The 25,765-nt window shown below is 39.6% G+C and overlaps 1 non-coding gene across 1 annotated transcript; it reads left to right on the plus strand.

The window, feature by feature from the left end:
• The first annotated feature begins 15,893 nt into the window (after positions 1–15,893).
• On the plus strand, positions 15,894–15,999 carry LOC130460444 (small nucleolar RNA R71). The gene has a single exon (XR_008920314.1). It is a non-coding gene; the product is annotated as a small nucleolar RNA R71 (small nucleolar RNA).
• Positions 16,000–25,765: the final 9,766 nt, after the last annotated feature.

Raw genomic sequence — 25,765 nt, forward strand, 5'->3', positions numbered from 1 at the left:
CAGATCCGTTTACCCGTTTTTTTAAAACAAAAAGTAAAATATAAAATATAAAAGTAAGGAGTTAAATGAAACCCTAAATGTTTGTTTCTCTTTTTTCCTAACAGACTCTCAGCAGGCCCGTTAAGCCGTTACTCTCCCACAGTCCCTCTATTTCGTTGCCAGGCTCCATATCCTTTGTTTCTCTCTCGGCCGCTGACAGGTTTAAGTCGTATCACCTTATCAAAAATAAACCTAAGTCCACTAGCTGAAGGAAATAATGCCCTTGGTCCAAGTATGCATTAAATGTTAAGTCTAATAAATGCGGTTCAGTATTAATTAACAAGTTAATAATTCAGTGAGATCAAGTGAGCTGAATGCCTAGCTAGAGGCCGCTTCAGTTCAAGTGGAATTAATTATATTAATCCACAGCTTACTCTTGACTGAACCCGTAAGGTCACACAAATAGTACGTAAACGGATCAAGTATTTAATGGAATTAAATACTCCACCTATGGATATTCGGAATCGACGGATCGTGGTTTCAGTGGGAGCTGAGATCGTCAAAGGCAAGAAATGAATACTTCGGAAACGATGATATTTCCGGAAACGGAAATATGGATCGTATCGGAAATATAAATATTATCCAAGTCGTAGATGTTGCCGGAAACGGAAACATGGTACGTATCGGAAAATATTAATGGAAATGGAAATATTGCCGGAATCGGAAATATTGTCGGAAACGGAAATATGGTCAGAATCGGAAATATTATCGGAATCGGAAATAATTCCTGAAACGGAAATATTAAATATTTGTTCGAAACGGAAATTAATTCCGGAATCGGAAATATTAAATATTGTTCGTATCGGAAATAAATTCCGGATTCGGGAATTTAATCGGAAAGCGTATCGTACGAATTAGCATCGGACGAGGCTTGTTAGACGAAGGCCCAGCACGAGGCTAGGCCAACGCCCAGCAAGCCACACGCCAAGTGCTCGACCAGGCCCAGCCAAGCATTGGCGGGCGCGCACGAAGCTGATGGGCTGCGAGGCCGCATGCGCTGTGCGCTCGGCGTGGGCCGCAAGGCCTGCGTGCGGGCGTGCATGCGTGTGTGTGTGCTCGTGTTCGTAACGAATCCTAATCCTATCGTGCATTGATTAAATCCTAATCCTAAAAGATTAAATTTATTATTTAGAGTTCTAATAGGATTCTAATTAATAAATCCATATCCTAGTAGGATTATAATTCCTTTCCATAAACTCTATAAATAAGGGCCTAGGGTCACATATTTAACAGATGATTTTGAAGTATTCAAAGGTAAGATTTTTAAGCAAAAATCAGCCAAACACTTGCAACCCAAATAGCCGAAAATCCTAAGTAACCTTAAGGGCGATTCTAGTTGGTCAAGCTTAAGGCGGATCCGGACGTGCTGTGGACTATCTACGGAGGGACGACACTTGGAGTCCTAAAGACTTGTTCTTGTTCGGTTCGGGCGCAGCTAGGGAGGGCACGCTACAAAGTGTATGCGTCTAAATTATGCTAAATGATTATGTGTAAATAATATGTTTCCTGGCTTTATGGTTTTTCCGCATGATTTATGTTTATTCATATGTATCATAACCTAACAGTGGTATCACGAGCCTCTTATTATTTTCATAATCTAAATTGCATGAACATGGTTAAATTTTACAAATTTGCAAAGAATTAAAGGGGTGATTAATTTTCGTAATTAATTGCAAATTGCGTTTATTTAATTATATGTACGCAGTTTTTCGGCAGTTTTTTCGTTACTCATCCAAATTGAGTGATTTTTGTGTCAATTCCGCATGTAAAAGGCATTCTAAAATTTTGACAAAATTAGTATTTTTCGGGCGAACCCAGAATTCCCAAATTCGAAGCCTAACTATGACTTTTCGGAGGTTTTAGTTTTTCGAACGCAAAAGTTTGTAAATTTAAGATGTTAAATTGAATATTTGCGATTCTTGTTGATAAATCTTGAGTTTTTGATTGACCTACAGTATATGTTTAACAATTATGAATGCCTAGACTTGTTAATTATACAACCTAATTTGTAATTATGATTAATTTGTTGAAATTCGAATAATTTAGAATTGATTTTATTTTCATAATTAATTAATAATTTAATTAGGTATCCATGATTAAAATCCACCATAAAAATTGTTAATTTATGTTAAATTTTAAATTTTTATTACCTAGATTTGAATCCATGTTAATCGGAAATTAATTGATTAATAAATTTTCGATTTTTCGCCCTAAAATAATGAAATTAATATGATTTATTAATTTGTCATTAATTTTAAATTAAAATTTTAAATTTTATGAAAACGCTCATGAATGTTGCACGCACAAAGCAATGGAAGCTACGTGTTACCCTTAAGGGGTATTGTATAGTGCGGGCACGCGACGACGAGCAAGGGAGCTCGTCGCCCGTGCGGTACGAATGCAGCGAGCAACAAAGCGTAGCGCGCGCGCGAAGCAAAGGAGCTGGCCGTGTGTGCTATGCGATGGGGGTGGGCGAGGGGCAAGGCAAGCGAGCTGCGCCACAGCGCGCGCTGCCTCGCGCCAGCGAGCGGTGCTTTGCGAGGGTGAGCAGCAACAGACGCGACACAACACAGAGGCTGCGCGCATCGTGGCCAGTGATGGCTGCGTGTGCGTGTGGCCTATGGCTGTGCATTGCGTGGTGATGTGCGTACCTTGTCTTACGATTAAATCGTTTTAAATTTTAATTTGAGATTTTCAGTTCGAGTAATTTTCATTAATTTAAAATTAATAATTTAAATTGTTTTCTTGGATTTTAATTTTGAATATTATAATTATTATAAATTTTAATTTATTCTAATTATTTTAATAAAATTAAAAACCTTGAATTAATTTAAATTCTACTGAAATAAATTAAATAAATGGATTCAATTATAAATTTATATGAGCTTTAAATTTTAATTAAATTTGTATGTTTCCGGTTAGAATAGAAATACATTTTTATGTTTAAAATTAGTAAAGCATGTGAATTTATTGGTTTAAGTGGGAGCAATTTTAGTCATAAACACTTGATTAGGTCTACAAATCCTTTAAGGTTAAACAACTTGATTTGAATTAATAAGGACTGAATAATTGGTAGATTATTGGTGCCCTTGATTAATTGCTGCAAATATTTATATGATGCATAACGTGTTTTACTAACCACCTATGTGGGTCATTCATGATAATGAATGGGTGAATGGTATATATTGTATATGTACTGTTTTGCAGGTTATGAAGTGACTAGTATGGCCCAAATAGGATAGAAAATATGGTCTGCGTACCATTAATTTGAATGTAATTTGGTCTAAAGCACCAAATTTGTTTTTCAATTCAAATATGGTCTGCGTACCATCAAATAGTTGTAATTAGTTTAATTATAGCTTATCCTATTTGAAGAAAATGGCGCCTCCCAAGGAGATTTTCAAGACGGACTTTGAAGTTGAAGCTTCAAGATGAAGTCGGGCCATACTAGATCACATTTATCTTATGCTTGCTTTAAGTTATTTATTGCTTTTAAATATGTCTTAAATATGCATGAGATCGAAGCTTGATTATGTTGCATGATTAAGGATTTTAGTTCACTTAAAATCTAACCAACATAGTAAGAGACTTAAGTTCCAAACTTAAAAATTGAGTTAAAAGGTGCCATGCCAAAATAACACTTACTTGGATATCCTTTTTTCATCGATCTTGGTAATAGTTTTCCGCCATAGCAAGGTGTTACTTATCGATACTAAAGGGGTAAGGTACACAAATAATTGTGAGTACATGTTAGTTTTGGTGAAACTCAACAATATAAGTAAGGAGTCATTTTATGTCGTGGAAAAATCGATAGGTTTACCTAATAAGTTCTTAGACTTACCTATCAACCAATAGTAGTTTCTAGACTATTAGCAAAAGGCTTTTGCTTACCTAAAAGATTTTAGAATTGAGTCTAAATACATAATGTGCTTAATTCTTCAATGGTTTTTAGGGTCTTGGAATAATTTTATTCACACCTGCCGGAACACATAACTTGAATAAAATGCTTAATGAACATTAAATTATGCATGCATGCTAGAATTTAAGTTTATTAAGAGAAACTGTGAATGATTATTTATTTGTTTATTATTTTCAATTGTAGTTTTTATAATGGCAAACAACAATCAAAACATCATCATGGGTTCTGAGCTTATGGTCAAGCTGAACCTAACAAATTTTGTTGAATGGGAAGCTAAGCTAGTTGAAATAGTCAGACTCAATGGACTTGAGTATGTACTGTTACATCCCATGCCAAGCTACTATGCCAGAGACATGACCCCTGAAAGATTCTCCGCCTGGGATGCGGATCTCAAAAAGGTTATGAGTCTCATGCTGAACAATATCCCTGATGAATGGGCTAGAAGGTTTGTAGCTTATGAACCTTTTACGCTCATCAAGAATCTTAGGGATATCTGTCGCGGAAGCACGGAGGACAGGGACCTGAACGTCCATGAGTTGATTGAATCAATGTATGGTCTAAAGGTTAGTTCTCCCAACAGGTGTTATAGGTTGGAGGTCCAAGAAACACATGTTCAGCTCCTTCGCACTAAACAAAGGGTAGGCGTCCCACTAAGGTTCCATGTGGATCTTATGCTTTCATACTTTGATCGCCTATGTCTACTAGGAACACCAATAAGCGAAAGGATGGCAGTCTCTATCTTGCTCAATTCACTACACAGTGGGTTTGGTCGCTTCAAGCAACTATACCTAAGTGAACCAAGAGAAGAAACAGTTGCAGAGTTTGTTCACCTTGTCAGAAAGGCTGGGATAGTACTCGACTGTGAAGCCAAAGATTTACTCAAGGCTAGAAGGAGACACTTCAAGAAAAGTGGAAAGTCCAAGGGCAATGCTAAAAAGCAGGACAAGTCCACATCAAGCTGTCTTTATTGTGATGGAATTGGCCATTTCAAGAAAGAATGTCCAAAGCTAAAGGAAGATCAGAAGAACGGAACAGTCGTTCCATCTTCAGGTATTTTCGTTATAGACTGTTGATGAGTTAAAAAGTGATACCGCAAGTGCACGGTGTCTGTTGTCAGCAGATACTTAGCAAATACGGGTCGATCCCACAGGGAGATAAGTTCTATTAGTTTTTGCCCAATTATACGAACTATTTCAATAACGAAAGTTGAGTTTGAGTATTAACTACTAATGCTAAAGCAATAATAAAAATGCGTAATTTATCAATGAATTAAAGGTCTAGGGCGTCTGTTCGGTTCACCATGCTTATACCAATCCAATAACACAATTCAATTCGACAACGAATAAACTAGGCCGAGTAATTAAAGTACATGCTAATCCTACGGTCGGGTCTTAACACTTTCAATTCAACATATGCAGTACGATCGCTAACATAATCAGAATTGCCAATTGTACAAAGCCTCTAAAAACACGATCTTTCGATTCTAATTCCTATTAGCTAGATAATTAATCCATGAAATTGGTCGATAACATGAATCAACGATTAAGAACAAATCAATTGGAATTACTCAAGAAATAATCTATAAATTAGCAAACTTTAATGCATAACAATCATGGTATAAACATGGCTTCCCTAACTTAGCCCTAGAATATAACTACTCGCTCATAATTGAATTAACAAGCATGAAATACATAATGAAAACGAGATTCATAATCAAAGGACGAATTAATTTAAGAAACGAAAATAATAAGAAAGAATTAAAGCAAAAGAAATTATTGAATTACCTCTAGATTGATGAATTGAAAATTGAAAGCTAGGGTTCGACAATGGAATAAGAGAAGAATAGAAAACTAGAACTGACGTGAAAAAATTCTCAGGGAAAAAACGTAAAAAAATAAAAGCATAAGGGAATACATTAATTCCCTTGAGGTATTTTAGTGTTTCCTAAATTCTAAACAAAAAAGGAAAATAATAATAATTACATAAGTTATCATTTAATTGAACGATCACGAGAAACGACGCAACGAACCCGCATGGAAGTAGCTGGGCGGAGAAACCAGCGGGCCCGCTGGTGGGTCGCTGGTTTTCGCGCCCAAGGGGAAGATTGGGCCATCGTTTTGGGCTTCGGGCGAATCGGATAGTCGAGCCATCTTGTTTATGTCATAACTCTTGTTCTACAATGCCTATAAGGACGTGTGACCTGTCGTTGGAAAGCCCTTGAAGTCTACTTTCTAGGCCAATAAAAATAGCCTCATTCCGACATGTAGAACTTGAGATATCATCAAAAGAGTGAACGCTTGTCCGTTTTGATGCTTAGAAAAATAGCGTTTAGCTTCGTTATTGACTCAAAATTATCCCTAGAGATATGCAATGATCCTCGAGTCAACATTCCATCCGTTCATCATCCAAATCAACTCATAACACTCCGAAAGCATCCAAATGACCGTAAAATCACCTGAAACATTAAGAAAACACAAACGGGGCGTAATAGAGTACGACAACGATAACTTATGCAAATGTGATCCTAAATGCAACTAAAATGATATAAATGCCTAATAATGCAACCTAAATGCGCCTAAAATACCCTATACAAATATGACTCATCAAATTCCCCCAAGCTAGACTGTTGCTTGTCCCCAAGCAACACTAAACCAAAGATAGAGAAACAAGACGCACTTGACTTTCATAAAACCATGGTAAGACCAACCTAACTCTCGAGCAAACAATCAAACAGAGTTATTGAGACAGAAATCTAGCTCAGATACAAATAGAACCACAAAGCATCGTGATCCACAATCGAAACAACCAAGCTCAGCCACAAACTATTCTCAATCAAGCTAGTCGTCACCGCATACCTTGTAGAATATAAATATATGATGCAACATAGGGTAAGATGACAATAGCAAGAAACGATTTTCATTCAATCACAAAACAAACATGCCGATCAAGAGGTCTTTATAATAAGCTTGTAATGGGGCTAGGTGAAAAGGAAGGGTAGGGTATAATTTGGGAAAAAGTGAGAGTAAGGTCCAACTTGGGGAGCAAATGTGAACTATATGCGTCGGCGTGATAATGCCGCAAATCCAACTCCATCGAACCATGAAACCCGAACAATCAACCAAGTTATCACCAAGGGAAAAACCTAATATAATGTCAATGATCTTTCTTCATTCCCCTTTCCCAGCTTTCAGACTACATACAAAAACGAAAAACATATTTTTTTGATTTTTTTTTTTTTTTCTCTTTTTTTTTTTCTTTTTTTTTTTTTTTTTCTTCTTTCTTTTTCCTTTTTTTATTTATTTTTTATTTTGGTATGAAAATGAAACTAGATAATGAAATCGAAAGTACATAAATAAAACTAATGCTAACTTTTACAAGCTTGGGTGCCAACAATAATATACACCATTTCCGAACCACAAATCCAAACATAGCCTCAAACCACGAACTATTGGCTTAGTGTGCCAATCAATCAACATCAATGAAACCATTACGAACACCGAAGCTCCCCCAAGCTAGACTCGGGACAAGTAACCAACGGGGCTAATAGGGCTCAATTTTGTGGAGTTAAAACAATAAACGGACAAGGCTACAACATGGGTATGAAAGGCAGGAACTGATGTTTCTAAATTCGTCTGAAGGCTTCCTAAGAGAATGGCCTCTGTCATACGCGGCATGCGTGAGTTGCAACTAAACTACTAATGAATCTTAAGCCAAAATCATACGATAACAAGTCACATCAATCACACAAACACATAGTAAGGTGACCTACAAGATAATTGGCTAGCTATTCTTGACACGAGACCAACATCTTACCGCATACCATTCAATTGGTTCACACAATGCCAAGCAGTTATCAATGTATAGCATGACCGACTGAATTTCAGAATCAAAACTAAGTTCAAAAGAAGCTCAAGAGAGTCAAATAAAGCCCGAACATAGTTTGAAAGTCAATTGCACAATGCAGGGTATAAAGACATATGAATGCAAGTAAGAATGCAACTAAATTGAACAATAACACTAGGAAAGCAGTACATTTTTTTCGTTGCACGTAAACTCCCACCCCTAATGGACGGTACAAAGCGTACAACACCTAAACAAAACAATAAAACTATACTAGAAAGCAACAAAGATAGATATCCCTCCCCCAAGCTAAACAAAACACAGTGCCCTCACTGTGAAAATAGCAACAATATAACTCAAACAAGGGAGAGAGATGGAAAGTGCTCACTCGTGATGAGCCTCGTCGGCCGAGTAAGACTCGGTAGGACTGTCGACAGTAGAAGCGGTGGGGCCAGAAGCTTCAAACTGACGACGCAAAGAGCCAATCTCCATGCCCATTGCCTCAACCTTCTTGTCAAGGCCATCAAAGTTAGCCTTGATATCCTTGGAGAACTGAGTAAAGCAATCTAGGAGCGTTCGGGACGCTTCCATGGTGACTGGGGCAGAGCTCGGGGTCGCAAGATCATGCACCTCAGGTGGATATGAGGGCTCATGCGTCGAAGTAGTGGTATCATGTTGTCGGAGATCGACGCTTGCTTGCATAGTGGCCGTTTTGTTGGTAATAGGGGTGAACAACAAAGCATTAGGCAAACTCAACCGTGTAGCAGGATTAGGGAGGAGTGAATAAGGGACCTTGCATGCGCCCTCCGTTACCCCTTTTATATACCACATATATGTGCTAGTTCCACATGCCGATAACTAGTCAAATTTTTCCAACCTTTGATGAGTAAGGGGAGCCATGTTTGTCAAAGTTGCAAAAGAAGACAAGGGGACTCCGACATGCTCGGCAAAGAGAGTGACAAAACTCCCTATAGTGATGCTTTCCTTCTTCTTTTGGCACTCTCGAATGAACGCATCAATGAGGAACTTCCCAAAGTCAAGTTGACCCATTTTGTCCTTGTCACCATGCACAAACCACCATAGCATCTTGAAATCTTTGGTTGTGAGATTACCCAGATCTTTCCTTGCATAAAGCACCTGTGTCATGATCCGATGCCAAAGACGAATAGCTGGATTCACAAAGGAGAAGGCCTTTGAAAGACCAACTCTCTAATCATCCCGACCCGTCACCTCCTTCCAAAAGGCCTTAGAAAAGAATTGATGTCCATTTTTGTCTCCGTCGAATGACTCGAACTCCGTAGGACCGATGGTCCCATCACATGGCCATCCAAAAATCTCATTGACCTCCGTCGAAGTCATAGTTCTTTCCACCCCATCAAGGTAAAAAGATATGTCACCTGTCTCCGAAACAACCTCAATCGAAGCAAGAAATTCAATCACCAATTCCGGATAAACCTCGACTTTCAAATTGAGAACCTTGGACCATCCATATTTGCTTGCAAGACCTTGCAAGCAATCATCTATCCCAATGGCTTTAGCATGCTTGGCCGAATAACGAAGAGTGGGCATGATGCTCCGACCTTGCAAGGCTAAGCAAGTCTCTTGTTGAGTGTCACTCAACCATGGATATTTGGGACACGTAGAAGTTGATGGTGGGGTGGGGGGTTGTTTGTGTGTAGTGGATGGAGTGGCTTTAGATGGTGCTTTGGTGGATTTCTTTGGTGGTGGCTTGGCTCGTGCTTTGCGGGTAGGATTACGCTTCTTTGCAATGGAATTTTTAGGAGCAAGTGGGGATGCGGTGGATTTTGGGTGAGAGCTAGTTGGTTTTTTTGTTCTCATGATGCAACAACCACAATTCAAAGTACTCCAAGTCTCCAATCAACCAAATCGACGGACAATTCAATATTCAACGATCAATCCCAACAAACAACTCAAGAAATAACAATAATCCTCCAATGCCAATAATTCAAACTTCGACAACTAACAAGCGCCAACCAATTTCAACCAATCAATTCAATCAATATTCACCAACAACGATAACCATTCGATTCAACAATCAACATTGACATCAAAATTCCAATTTCCTTTTCAAAATATGAGCAAAGTGAATAAACTTTTTAGAAAAATTGAAATTTTAATACCTTTTGCACCACAAAGACTAGAATTTGGTTACGAAAGCACGTGAATTTCACAAACAATCCACAAAACTACACAATTTATCAATGCCCACAAAGAATCAAAAACCCCCAAATTGATTTTAAAAGTTAGGGTTTTAATCATGAACCAAATAAGGGTGAAGGAGGGGGATTTGAGAGGTGTAGGGGAAGGTGACAGGAGGTGGTGCGCCGACCGGGTAGGCGCGGTAGTTCGGTGCCGGCGTAACGCCGGTGAGGTGATGCGAGAAAAGGGTGGTCGGTGCTGGTGGTTCGAGGGTGGTTCGATGGTGTGCAAGGGTGGTGCGATTGTTGTTGCGCGGGTGAGAGAGGTAGGGTGGTTCTGGTGAGTCGCCGTCCGCCGGTGGTGCAGGTGGCGGCGGCAGTTGTGGTTGAGGTGCGACGGGGATGGTGCAGGAGGGAAGGTGGTGCGATGGCTGCTGGGTGTTTGCACTGTGTGTAGGCGGTGATTGGTGAAAAATTAAAAAAAGGAAAATTTGAATGGCTGGGCGCCAAATCCAGAGATGTCGCTGGTTTGCCAGCGCGCAAGGCAGGAGGTTCTGAAATTGGGCAAAATAGGCCAGCGGGCTCGCTGGGCCAGCGCTGGGACATGCGCGCACAATGAACTCCCTCACTGGGCGCGAGTCGCTTGCTCGCTGCATTATTGTGGCTTGCAAAACTTGTAGATGCATCGGATTTTCGGAATGGACTTGATCTTGCACCTATAATTCTGAAAAAAAATAATTCAAGCACCACTAAACTCAAAGTTAGAATCGTTAGTAAAACTAAACACACAAAATACATAAATAAACAAATAAATACGATGAACGAAAACTAATCTAAAAATAAAATAAAATTATACGAATTCAATTGAAATCAAAATAAAATGTTTTTGTTCTTTTGTTGTTTCTAATTTTTTTTTTCAATAAAATAACCAAATAAATAAAATAAATTAGATTAAAAATTGAAATAAATGAAAAAATTGAAAAGAAAAAGAGTTAGAAATCGGGTTGCCTCCCGATAAGCGCTCGTTTTAAGTCATTAGCTTGACTCCAAACCTCAATAGTCAAGCGTCAGTGGGTGGATCGGAGAGATAGATCGTCTCCAATTTTCCAATAAACGCTCCTTCAGTGTATAGCTTCAAACGTTGACCGTTCACTTTGAACTTGGTGCCATTTTCACTAGCAACCTCAATAGCTCCATGTTCCTTGACTTCGGTGATAGTAAAAGGTCCGGACCATCTAGACTTAAGCTTTCCTGGAAAAAGCCGTAGTCGTGAATTATAAAGCAAGACCTTATCACCGATGTTGAACTCCCGCTTTTGAATCATCTTATCATGAAACTTCTTCGTTTGCTCCTTATAGAGCCTATGATTCTCGTAAGCTTCAAACCGAAATTCATCTAGCTCATTCAATTGAAGAAGTCTCGCTTCACCGGCCGCTTCTAAATCCATATTGATCTCCTTGACGGCCCAATTAGAGAGATATTCCATTTCAACTGGTAAATGACAAGCTTTGCCATACACCAACCTATACGGAGTTGTCCCCAACGGAGTCTTGTAGGCCGTGCGTAACGCCCACAATGTGTCATCCAACTTCAACGACCAATCTTTTCGAGACTTGTTGACTACTTTTTCGAGAATTCTCTTGATCTGTCGATTAGAAACTTCAACTTGGCCACTCGTTTGAGGATGATAAGCCATGCCAACCTTTTGAGTAACTCCGTGCTTCTTCAGAAGAGCCTTAAAAGTCCTTTGATGAAAATGGGAACCCCCATCACTAATCACGACCCTTAAGACTCCAAAGCGCGGAAAGATGATTTTCTTGAAAAGCTTCTTTACGACGTTAGAGTCGTTGGTTGGCGATGCAATAGCTTCCACCCACTTTGTAACATAGTCAACGGCAACCAAGATGTACCGATTCCCACATGAAGAAGGGAATGGTCCCATAAAATCAATGCCCCATACATCGAATGGCTCAACCTCAAGAATTCCTGTCTGTGGTAGCTCTTGCCTTTTCGAAACGTTGCCCGTTCGTTGACATTCGTCACATGCATTGCAAAAGAAACGAGCATCCTTGAAAATAGAAGGCCAATAGAAACCACTTTGAAGAGTTCGATGGGCGGTCGGAATAGCACCAAGATGACCGCTTGAAGATAAACTGTGGCAATGCTTAAGAACCCCGTGGGTATCCCAATCCGCTACGCACCTACGAAACATACCATCGGCACACTTCCGATACAAATGTGGATCATCCCAAAAATACCGCTTAGCATCATGGTAGAATCTCTTACGTTGTTGATATGTCAATTCTGGAGGATGGGAGCCACCAACACAATAGTTTGCAAAGTCCGCATACCATGGGGATTGAGTAGACACAGAGAACAGATGATCGTCAGGAAACGAATCATTGATAGGCCCGTCTGTGCTAGATTGAAATTTTAACCGAGATAGATGATCTGCAACAACATTCTCAGCACCCTTCTTATCCCGAATCTCCAAATCAAACTCTTGGAGAAGAAGAATCCATCGAATAAGTCTCGGTTTGGCCTCTTTCTTGGCTAACAAATACTTCAAAGCGGCATGATCAGTGTGTATAATGACTTTCGAACCAACAAGGTACGTCCGAAATTTGTCAAGAGCATAAACAACCGCAAGGAGCTCTTTCTCAGTAGTAGCATAATTCATCTGAGCTCCATCCAAGGTTTTGCTTGCATAATAGATAGCATGCAACACCTTGTTCTTTCTTTGGCCAAGCACTGCTCCAACAGCATAATCACTCGCATCGCACATAATTTCCAACGGCAAATCCCAATCCGGAGGCTGAATGATCGGAGCAGTTATCAATGCTTTCTTGATCCTGTCAAAAGACTCCAAACAAGCATCAGTGAACTCAAATGTGGTATCCTTGAGCAGTAATTGAGTGAGGGGTTTCGCAATTTTAGAAAAATCTTTTATGAAACGGCGATAGAAACCCGCATGACCGAGAAAACTCCTCACTCCCTTGACATTCACGGGAGGGGGAAGTTTCTCGATCACCTCAAATTTTGCTCGGTCAACTTGGATGCCACGCTCAGAAATAAGATGACCAAGTACCACTCCTTCATTGACCATAAAGTGGCACTTTTCCCAGTTCAATACCAAATTCACTTCAGAACAACGTTTAAGCACTTTAGAAAGATTATGCAAACATACATCAAAGTCAGAACCATAAACACTAAAATCATCCATAAATACCTCCATGATATCCTCGATGAAGTCAGAAAAAATGGCCATCATACACCTTTGAAATGTAGCAGGGACGTTGCACAAACCAAACGGCATTCTGCGGTATGCAAAAGTTCCATAAGGACAAGTGAAAGTCGTCTTCTCCTGGTCGTCTGGGTGAATGGGAATCTGAAAGAAACCTGAATATCCATCCAAATAACAGAAAAAGTTGTGTTTTGCTAATCTTTCTAGCATCTGATCAATAAAGGGGAGGGGAAAATGATCTTTCAAAGTGGCCGTATTCAACATTCGATAATCTATACACATACGCCAACCTGTAACAACACGAGTGGGGATAAGCTCATCCTTATCATTCTTAACAACCGTTGCCCCCCCCTTCTTGGGAACGACTTGCACCGGACTCACCCATTTAGAATCTGAAATGGGATAGATGATGCCCGCGTCAAGTAGTTTCACTACCTCTTTTCTCACCACATCTTGCATATTAAGATTCAAACGACGTTGTGGCTGGATGCGAGGGCGGTGATCTGCTTCCAAATTAATTCTATGCATACAAAAGTCAGGACTAATGCCCTTGAGATCGTCAATGCTATACCCGATTGCCTTTTTGTGCATACGGAGCACGGTCAGAAGCTTAGAAAGCTGGCTATCATCGAGTGCAGCATTAACGATCACAGGAAAATCCTCATTATCATCAAGAAATGCATATTTAAGGTGAGATGGTAACGGTTTTAGTTCTACTTTCGTTACATGTGGCTCGGAAATAGAGCAAACAGTTTCTAATACCTCAAAACCATCGACCTTCTCAGCTTCACTTCCATCTAAATCCGGGATCAAGGAATCAATCTCACGATCTCCTTCTCCTTTTCGGGCCTCCAAGGTGAGAGTCGCCAGCAATAGATCATCATACAACATTCTAGGAATGTTGTCTAGAGAAATTTCTTCTGCAATATCAATCCTGCAACAAGTATTCTCAAGCTTAGGAGACTTCACAGCATTGGTTAGATTAAAAGTAACAGTATCATCACCAACACTCAAAGTAAGAGACCCAGACTTGACATCAATGACAGCACCTGCAGTACATAAAAATGGCCTACCCAAAATTATGGGAATTTGACTATCCTCCTCCATATCTAGCACTACAAAATCAACAGGAATGTAGAATTTCCCCACCCGGACAGGAACATCCTCCAAAATACCCAAGGGATACTTTATAGAACGATCTGCCATTTGCAACGTGATTTGTGTGCATTTTAGTTTTCCCATATTCAACCTATTACAGACAGAAAGGGGCATGACAGACACACTTGCACCTAAATCACACAATGCTTTATCAATGAACAATGCACCTACATGACAGGGGATGGAAAAACTACCCGGATCCTTAAGTTTGGGTGGAGACTTATTTTGCAATATCGCACTACACTATTCAGCTAGAGCGACTCTCTCCACACCACCATAATCCCTTTTCTTAGTGATAATCTCTTTCAAAAATTTTGCATAAACAGGAACTTGAGATATTAAATCAGTAAAAGGGACCGTTACCTCAAGATTCTTGACCATTGCCAAGAACTTACCAAGCTGTTGATCGACCTTAGTTTTCTGCATCCGGTGAGGGAAAGGTAACTTAGGAACAATAGGGAGAGAATCAGAAATCTTCTCTTTCCCCTTATTTGCACCAACATCATCAGCATTATCAACTTCCATGACTCGAGGCTCTACATCAGTTGCTTTCCCTGGTCCATCTGTGTTCCCCTTAGCAAGAGTTGCATCATCAGTGGGCATCGGGGGTCCATTATATTTAGTGCCACTTCTAAGAGTGATAGGATTGGCACTTTCTCTGTTCTGGGGCGGAGTAGGTTGCCCTGGTAGTGTACCCGGTTGCCTTTGAGATAGAGTGTCAGCAAGTTGGGCAACTTGATTCTCCAACATTCTATTCTGATTCTTCAACTCTTTGATGCTCTCATCATGGTTCTTTTGAGCTATCTCTGCGGTCTTCTGCATATTTGCAATGAGCTTATACAGATCACCCATGTTAGGCTCTGGAGTAGCACTGCTCTGAGGGGGTTGTTGATATCCTTGATGCGGGGGCCTATTAAACCCCGGGGGAGCATTATGTGAGGCTCCTTGTTGAAATGGAGGCCTAGCAACATGTGGTTGAGGTGGATGGAACTGTGGTTGCGACCATTGTTGCTGGGGTTGAGGATTCTGAACATTGTTGCCCCGATATGAGAAATTTGGATGATTCCTCCAACCCGGATAAAATGAATTGGAGTATGGGTCATTGGGTTGTCTCTGTTGGAAAGCATTCACTTGCTCCAATTGCGTAGTATCCTGTAAACTATAAGAGCACTCATGACCAAAGTGCCCTTGGATGCCACATACTTCGCAGTAAGAAGTTGTCACTGGAGCTACACTAGACATAGCATTGATACTCATTGGGGGTGTACTAGACTGAGGAGCCTTCAAAGAATCGATCTTCAGGTTCAAGGCTACCACTTGTGAGGACAATAGAGCATAAGCATCGACATCCAATTTTCCCTTCTTAGATGTGGATCTGGTGGTGCTGTAATGGTTGGCAGCTAAATTGGCAAGAAAATCATAACCTGCATCCACTTCTTTGTCAAGAAAAACACCCCCAGCAGCAGAATCAACCGTGTTCTTTGTTTCATCTTGCAAACCATGGTAGAAAATCTGAACCAAGAACCATTTTTCAATGTTGTGATGCGGACACGACCGCTGCAAAGCCTTGAATCTATCCCAGGCTTCTCGAAGTGATTCACCAGGTTCTTGAGTGAATGTAGTCAGCTTATGCCTTATTTCAGCAGTCTTGGTGGGTGGAAAGAATTCTTCTAGAAAGGCCTGTGAAATAGCACTCCACTCTGTCTCCTTGACATCATTCAACCATGTCTGAGCCTTATCACGAAGGCTAAAACCAAACAACATGACTTTCAATTGGTCTTGAGTGACCCCTTGATGCTTGATAGTACCACACAGTTGGTTGAACCTTTGCAAATGGTTGGTGGGTTCCTCAGATGGATGGCCACCATATTGACTTTGTGAGACCATGGATATTAGAGCGGGCTTGATCTCAAAGTTGACTGCATCAATAGTTGGCATTGTGAGCCCAGTCGGAACACTATTCGAGGAAGGAACCCCATATGATTTCAGGGATTTAGACATCGTGTGACTCGGTGGAGTCTGTGAGTCTTGGGACCCTGACTGCTTCTTCTTTTTCTGTTGCTTTTTTAGTTGACGAAGGGTCTTTCCGATATCGGGATCGGGAGGAACCAAGGTACCCGTTCTGGCAGACCTGGGCATAAACAACAACGAAAGAAAACGCAGTGAGATTTGCCTCAATTGGAACTGAGAGTTCCAATGAGACAATGGAAACAGTTCAAATAATCAAACTAAAACTAATAGAATCTAGCCGTCTCCCTGGCAACGGCGCCAAAAACTTGATGAGTTAAAAAGTGATACCGCAAGTGCACGGTGTCTGTTGTCAGCAGATACTTAGCAAATACGGGTCGATCCCACAGGGAGACAAGTTCTATTAGTTTTTGCCCAATTATACGAACTATTTCAATAACGAAAGTTGAGTTTGAGTATTAACTACTAAAGCTAAAGCAATAATAAAAATGCGTAATTTATCAATGAATTAAAGGTCTAGGGCGTCTGTTCGGTTAACCATGCTTATACCATTCCAATAACACAATTCAATTCGACAACGAATAAACTAGGCCGAGTAATTAAAGTACATGCTAATCCTACGGTCGGGTCTTAACACTTTCAATTCAACATATGCAGTACGATCGCTAACATAATCAGAATTGCCAATTGTACAAAGCCTCTAAAAACACGATCTTTCGATTCTAATTCCTATTAGCTAGATAATTAATCCATGAAATTGGCCGATAACATGAATCAACGATTAAGAACAAATCAATTGGAATTACTCAAGCAATAATCTATAAATTAGCAAACTTTAATGCATAACAATCATGGTATAAACATGGCTTCCCTAACTTAGCCCTAGAATATAACTACTCGCTCATAATTGAATTAACAAGCATGAAATACATAATGAAAACGAGATTCATAATCAAAGGACGAATTAATCTAAGAAACGAAAATAATAAGAAAGAATTAATGCAAAAGAAATTATTGAATTACCTCTAGATTGATGAATTGAAAATTGAAATCTAGGGTTCGACAATGGAATAAGAAAAGAATAGAAAACTAGAACTGACGTGAAAAAATTCTCAGGGAAAAAACGTAAAAAAATAAAAGCATAAGGGAATACATCAATTCCCTTGAGGTATTTTAGTGTTTCCTAAATTCTAAACAAAAAAGGAAAATAATAATAATTACATAAGTTATCATTTAATTGAACGATCACGAGAAACGACGCAACGAACCCGCATGGAAGTAGCTGGGCGGAGAAACCAGCGGGCCCGCTGGTGGGTCGCTGGTTTTCGCCCCAAGGGGAAGATTGGGCCATCGTTTTGGGCTTCGGGCGAATCGGATAGTCGAGCCATCTTGTTTATGTCATAACTCTTGTTCTACAATGCCTATAAGGATGTGTGACCTGTCGTTGGAAAGCTCTTGAAGTCTACTTTCTAGGCCAATAAAAATCGCCTCATTCCGACATGTAGAACTTGAGATATCATCAAAAGAGTGAACGCTTGTCCGTTTTGATGCTTAGAAAAATAGCGTTTAGCTTCGTTATTGACTCAAAATTATCCCTAGAGATATGCAATGATCCTCGAGTCAACATTCCATCCGTTCATCATCCAAATCAACTCATAACACTCCGAAAGCATCCAAATGACCGTAAAATCACCTGAAACATTAAGAAAACACAAACGGGGCGTAATAGAGTACGACAACGATAACTTATGCAAATGTGATCCTAAATGCAACTAAAATGATATAAATGCCTAATAATGCAACCTAAATGCGCCTAAAATACCCTATACAAATATTACTCATCAACTGTACACTTGTTAATTCAACTTCTTGGGTATAAGATACTGGCTGTGGCTCACACTTATGTTCCAATTCACAGGGACTAAGAAGAAGTAGAAAGTTAAGCAAGGGTGAAGTCGACCTACGAGTGGGAAATGGAGCACGGATTGCTGCATTAGCTGTAGGAACTTATTATTTGTCGTTGCCCTCTGGGCTAGTTTTGGAACTGGAAGAATGTTTCCATGTTCCAAGTCTTACTAAAAATATCATTTCTGTTTCTTGCTTAGATGCTAAGGGATTTTCCTTTTTAATAAAAGAAAGTAGTTGTTCGTTTTATTTTAAAGAGATATTTTATGGATCTGCTAGATTAGTGCATGGACTTTATTTATTATATCACGACAAACAAGTTTATAACATAAATACCAAAAAGGCCAAAAAGGATGATTCAGATCTCACCTATCTGTGGCATTGTCGATTAGGCCATATTAACTTGAAACGCATGGAAAGACTTCAAAAGGAAGGAATTCTAGAACCATTTGACTTAGAGGATTATGGTAAGTGCGAATCATGTTTACTTGGAAAAATGACAAAGCAACCTTTCTCTAAAGTTGGAGAAAGAGCAACTAAACTATTGGGTTTAATCCATACAGATGTATGTGGACCAATGAGTACAAATGCTAGAGGTGGTTTCAGCTACTTTATCACTTTCACTGATGACTTCAGTAGATATGGTTATGTCTACCTAATGAAGCATAAGTCTGAATCCTTTGATAAATTCAAGGAATTTCAGAGTGAAGTAGAGAATCAATTAGGCAAGAAGATTAAGGCACTGCGGTCTGATAGAGGCGGTGAATATCTGAGCTATGAATTTGATGACCATCTGAAAGAATGTGGAATTCTATCAGAATTGACTCCTCCTGGAACACCACAATGGAACGGTGTGTCGGAACGGAGGAACAAAACCTTGCTAGACATGGTTAGGTCAATGATGGGTCAGGCCGAACTTCCAATAGAATTTTGGGGACATGCACTAAATATAGCTGCACTCACTAAATAGAGCTCCGTCTAAAGCTGTTGAAAAGACTCCATATGAGTTATGGTTTAGAAAGCCTCCAAAACTGTCTTTTCTTAAGATTTGGGGATGTGAAGTATACGTCAAACGATTAATTTCAGACAAACTTCATCCAAAATCTGACAAATGTATCCTTGTGGGCTATCCAAAGGAAACAAAGGGGTATTACTTCTACAATACATCTGAGAACAAGGTGTTTGTTGCTCGAGATGGTATCTTTTTGGAAAAGGATCACATTTCCAAAATCACAAGTGGGAGAAAAGTATACCTCGAAGAAATTCGAGTCGAACAACAAACTCTAGAGAATGCTCAAGATGACATTCAGGATGAAACTCAGAGATCTTTAGAAGTTTCTGGTGAGAATCATGGTCAATCTAGAAACATAACCCCGCGTAGATCGCAGAGATATAGATCTCAACCGGAAAGGTACTTAGGTATTTTGACGAACGAGAGCTATGATGTTCTATTACTTGAAAGTGATGAACCTGCGATTACAAACAAGCTATGACGAGCCCTAGCTCCAAGCAATGGAAAGAAGCCATGCAATCTGAATTAGACTCCATGTCTGAAAACCAAGTATGGGATTTGGTCGATTTTCCAGATGGCTACCAAGCCATTAGAAGCAAATGGGTTTTCAAACTGAAAAAGGACAATGATGGGAAACTTGAAGTTTTCAAAGCTAGATTAGTTGCAAAAGGTTACAGGCAAGTCCACGGTGTGGATTACGATGAAACCTTTTCACCAGTTGCATTTCTTTTCTAGTATTATATGTCGACGACATATTACTTATCGGAAATGACATTCCTATGTTGAACTCTGTCAAGATTTGGCTTGGGAAATGTTTTTCGATGAAGGATCTAGGAGAAGCACAGTACATATTGGGCATCAAGATTTACAGAGATAGATCTAAAAAGATGATTGGACTTAGTCAAAGCACTTATATCAATAAAGTGCTTGATAGGTTCAAGATGGCAGACTCCAAGCGAGGCTACCTACCCATGTCTCATGGAATGACTCTAAGCAAGACTCAGTGCCCAAAAACACTTGATGAGCGTAGACGAATGAATGGGATTCCATATGCGTCATTGATTGGTTCAATAATGTATGCTATGATATGTACACGCCCGGATGTTGCGTACGCACTCAGTGCTACGAGCAGATACCAGTCAGACCCAGGAGAGGCACATTGGACTGCTGCCAAGAATATTCTGAAGTACCTGAAAAGGCACAAATATGACTTCCTGGTCTCTGGTGGAGATGATGAATTAATTGTTAAAGGCTATACGGACGCAAGTTTCCAAACCGACAAAGATGATTTCAGATCACAGTCTAGGTGTGTCTTCTGCCTCAACGGAGGAGCAGTAAGCTGGAAAAGTGCTAAGCAAAGCACCATTGCGGATTCTACAACTGAAGCGGAGTACATTGCTGCACATGAAGCAGCAAAGGAAGCTATATGGATAAGGAAGTTCATAGGAGAACTTGGTGCAGTCCCCTCCATTAAAGGACCAATAGCCCTGTATTGTGATAATAATGGAGCTATTGCACAGGCAAAGGAGCCTAGACACCACCAAAGAGTCAAGCATGTACTTTGTAGATTTCACCTTCTACGAGAGTTCGTTGAAAGAAAAGAAGTCGCGATAAGCAAGATTGGAACTGATGACAACATATCAGATCTATTGACTAAACCTCTGCCGCAGGCGAAGCACAACTCGCACACTGCAGCTATGGGAATCAAGCATATTGGAGAATGGATTTGATGTCCTTGTTTAATGTTTTAAAGTTTTAGAGTTTAATTCTTTGTAAAACATTATTGGTTAATCATTCACAATAAATGAATATAATTAATTTTCCATTTAATTTGTGGTTTATGAAATGATGAGTCTCTTCAATTTGACGATATATTCAAGATAGACTGTCAGGACCAGTCCTGTGACTAACAAATGTCTATCAAGTGGACTTGAATGTCAAAATGTTGAAAATGGTCCCTGGTCGGAGTTTTCTATAAAGATGGACTCATAGAAAACGTTAGACGACTAGAATGCAAGATGACTAGTAGTTCTATTTCTTGAACTATGTGGACATGGCAATGTCGTAATCATTTGCATAGATACTTATTTTGGGAAGACTAGTATCGGACAGACCTATGAAACTTTACTGTAAAGAGATGAAAATCTGTCATAAGTAAATTTCATTAAAATTATTAGACACAAAATCCTCAACACCTGAGTAATTTGAGATTACTTGTTTGAGAACTGGTTACTTTGACGTTGACCAACCGTCGCACCGTAAAAGGAGGCTATAAAGGCAACGCTCAGGTAATCACCTATCAAACGAAGTCTAATCTCAAGATCGCAAGATTGGGATTGTCCTCCCATAAATCGGGATGAGATGCTTAAAAGTTGTACAAGGCCACTCGGAGAGCTAGAAACTGTAAATGCATGTCCGTGCTCGGATGAATCATAGGCTATGATTATCTATTTATTTGATCAGTTGAACTCTGAAACCGAGAAACACCTCTGGACATAATACGGATGGCAACTCTTACCTTATGTTCAAGAGCAAGCATCGAGCGACAAAGGAATTAGGAAATGCACACTTGTCCCTAAGGACAAGTGGGAGACTGAAGGAAATAATGCCCTTGGTCCAAGTATGCATTAAATGTTAAGTCTAATAAATGCGGTTCAGTATTAAGTAACAAGTTAATAATTCAGTGAGATCAAGTGAGCTGAATGCCTAGCTAGAGGCCGCTTCAGTTCAAGTGGAATTAATTATATTAATCCACAGCTTACTCTTGACTGAACCCGTAGGGTCACACAAATAGTACGTAAACGGATCAAGTATTTAATGGAATTAAATACTCCATCTATGGATATTCGGAATCGACGGATCGTGGTTTCAGTGGGAGCTGAGATCGTCAAAGGCAAGAAATGAATACTCCGGAAACGATGATATTGCCGGAAACGGAAATATGGATCGTATCGTAAATATAAATATTATCCAAGTCTTAGATGTTGCCGGAAACGGAAACATGGTACGTATCCGAAAATATTAATGGAAATGGAAATATTGCCGGAATCGGAAATATTGCCGGAAACGGAAATATTGTCAGAATCGGAAATATTATAGGAATCGGAAAATAATTCCAGAAACGGAAATATTAAATATTTGTTTGAAACGGAAATTAATTGCGGAATCGGAAATATTAAATATTGTTCGTATCGGAAATATTAAATATTGTTCGTATCGGAAATAAATTCCGGATTCGGGAATTTAATCGGAAAGCGTATCGTACGAATTAGCATCGGACGAGGCTTGCTAGACGAAGGCCCAGCACGAGGCTAGGCCAACGCCCAGCAAGCCACACGCCAAGTGCTCGACCAGGCCCAACGCAAGGCCAGGCCCAGCCAAGCATTGGCGGGCGCGCACGAAGCTGATGGGTTGTGAGGCCGCATGCGCTGTGCGCTCGGCGTGGGCCGCAAGGCCTGCTTGCGGGCGTGCATGCGTGTGTGTGTGCTCGTGTTCGTAACGAATCCTAATCCTATCGGAATTCGTGCATTGATTAAATCCTAATCCTAAAAGATTAAATTTATTATTTAGAGTTCTAATAGGATTCTAATTAATAAATCCATATCCTAGTAGGATTATAATTCCTTTCCATAAACTCTATAAATAAGGGCCTAGGGTCACATATTTAACAGATGATTTTTTGAAGTATTCAAAGGTAAGATTTTTAAGCAAAAATCAGCCAAACACTTGCAACCCAAATAGCCGATAATCCTAAGTAACCTTAAGGGCGATTCTAGTTGGTCAAGCTTAAGGCGGATCCGGACGTGCTGTGGACTATGTACGGAGGGACGACACTTGGAGTCCTAAAGACTTGTTCTTGTTCGGTTCGGGCGCAGCTAGGGAGGGCACGCTACAAAGTGTATGCGTCTGAATTATGCTAAATGATTATGTGTAAATAATATGTTTCCTGGCTTTATGGTTTTTCCGCATGATTTATGTTTATTCATATGTATCATAACCTAACACTAGCTGGGTAGCAAGGGAAGTCAGGATCGAATCCACAGGGAAACAATGTTCTTTCTACTATTAATGAACTAATCTAGATTACTAGTAACAAAGGGTTGGATTGGTTTGTATACTAAACTAAGGCAACAATCAAATTAGAATATAACAATACTAAGGGAATCTAGGGAAGCGGTTCACCATAAATGCAGACCGGGATTGGACAACGGACAATAACGATCAATTAACAATCATAACTAGGAAAACATGCATCTCTCGAATCTTATGAATTCCTTAGGATAAAATAACTAGCAGGCTCTCGCTATGTGATATGTGTGTTTTATATAGTGTTTTACCCCCGTCCCTTAGTACTTTTATGCGTCAAATGAGCTCTTAGAAGCCGGTTTTAGTACTAATATGTGTTATTAAGTGTGCCTTGAGTTTCAGGTTTGATTATGAGAAATTGGTCTTTTTAGACCCGTTTCATGGTGATTTAGGCCACTACACGAGCCCGAGGAAGTTAGGGACCTTTATCGTCGACTTTCGGGAGCCTTAGATGCTTATGGTTGAGCCCCGCGAGTTAGACTCGGTGATATGGGCGAAGGATGTTGAGGATTGCAAATCGCCCTGTGAGCTGAGGGCGAAACGTGACCATCGGGCGAAATAAAAGAGATTTGAAGCTTTATGTGCGCGCCCGATCGGGCGCACTTCGCCCGGTCCGGATCGGGCGCCCATCAGAGTGCAGCTATAGACCTTTCGCAAACCGCCCAATCGGGGGGAATTCGGCCCGATCGGGCCGACTATCGAGCACATTGCCCGATTGGACGAAGCGTCGCCTGATCGGGCGACGCCAACCTCCAGCAGCTTTTCGCGTGGTTTATTTCCGTTTTTTAGTGTTATTTTGGGCAAACTATATATACTTAGCCCTTTTATTTTTAGTGACATCTTTTATTCGAGTTTCAAATACTTAGTTTATTTTTTTAGTTTCTCTCTAATTTGTTCAAATACTTAGTTTTTAATTCCAAGTAAAAATTCAAGCTTTATTATTTCATTGTTCTTCAATTCGGTATTGCTTCTTACTTTAAATTATTTTATTGCTTTAATCATGTTTTCCATTATGTTAATTGCGTTGTTATTTATTATCATGAGTGAGTAGTTTAATTTCTAGGGTTTAGGGGATCCATGAATGCATGATTGGGATTATAGTTGGACTTGATTATTGATTGATTAGTTATAATTTCTATAGCTTATTATTATTGCTCGTCAAATCTGTTCGGCCGGACTATTTTGATTAAAGTTTGATTAACCTTAGATTATGCTCCGAGAGGTATAAATCTGATGTTTTTGGTCTGTGGCTGTTAGATAAGAATTATTTCTAGTACATAGCGAGAGTCTGCTGGTTGTTTTATCCTAAGGAATTCATAAGATTTGAGAGATGCATGTTTTCCTAGTTATGATTGTTAATTGATTGTTATTGTCCGTTATCCAATCCCGGTCTGCATTTATGGTGAACCGCTGCCCTAGATTCCTTTAATATCGTTATTTTCCAATTTGATTATTTGCCTTAGTTTAATATACAAACCAACCCAACTCTTGTTACCAGTAGTCTAGATTAGTCTTTTAATAGTAGAAAGAACACTGTTTCCCTGTGGATACGATCCCTGCTTCCCTTGCTATATTTTTAGTTGGTGAATGTTAGGTTTATCTTTGATAGGAGTGAGATTTAGCCTGTCACTATGTGTGAGGGGGTCGAAAAAGCACGAGGCTAATGCGTGACCTCGTCCCTCGTGGGTGTGACTGCAATACCCTGTATTTTTATAACCTTAAGTTTCGGGACGAAACTTGTTTTAAGGGGGATAGATTGTAATACCCCAATATTTTATACTTTCATAACATATATTTGTTTTAGAGTATTGTGTAAAATTTCGGATTTATAGTAGTTATTTCTTTAAAGTTCCGGAAAGAAAAAAAGAGACCTTATTTACTATTAATAGAACTCTCATATGTATATATATATACTCTTTTAAACCCTAAAAGTATTATGGCCGTCAAATTAGTTTTATATATCTCCTACTTAATTCCTCTTCTTTCTACTTACTGTGGATTGTGCGTGAGGAGCAAAGAAATAAAATTCCTTGATTTTATTTTGGTTATCAAAGAGATTAAGCTCATGCGCATCCTATCATCATTGAGCAGCAGCCGCCCGCATCCCGTACCCGATTGTTTTAAAAGTTCGCTTGAATTTAACTATTTGGTATTATTATTCGGAAAGGTAATCACTGCACGTCTACCCCTTTGAGATTCTAGTCTATATACTAGCCGTAACCAAGTGTAGTTGTATTGGAATAGTAAAGTACTTACTGTTTATGTGTGTTTATATGATTTCATGTTATTATATTGGATGGTAGATGCGTGTAATTGCTTTGCGTGACTTACTTTTGATATACTTGCGCTTGATCGTATTGCAAATAGTTAAATTAATTAGTTTATAGTAGTAGCACTTTTATTTCGTGTAGATTATATTGGCGGGTTGTTATACA

Source organism: Spinacia oleracea, chromosome 4, assembly GCF_020520425.1.
Source record: "Spinacia oleracea cultivar Varoflay chromosome 4, BTI_SOV_V1, whole genome shotgun sequence".
Lineage (NCBI taxonomy): Eukaryota > Viridiplantae > Streptophyta > Magnoliopsida > Caryophyllales > Amaranthaceae > Spinacia > Spinacia oleracea.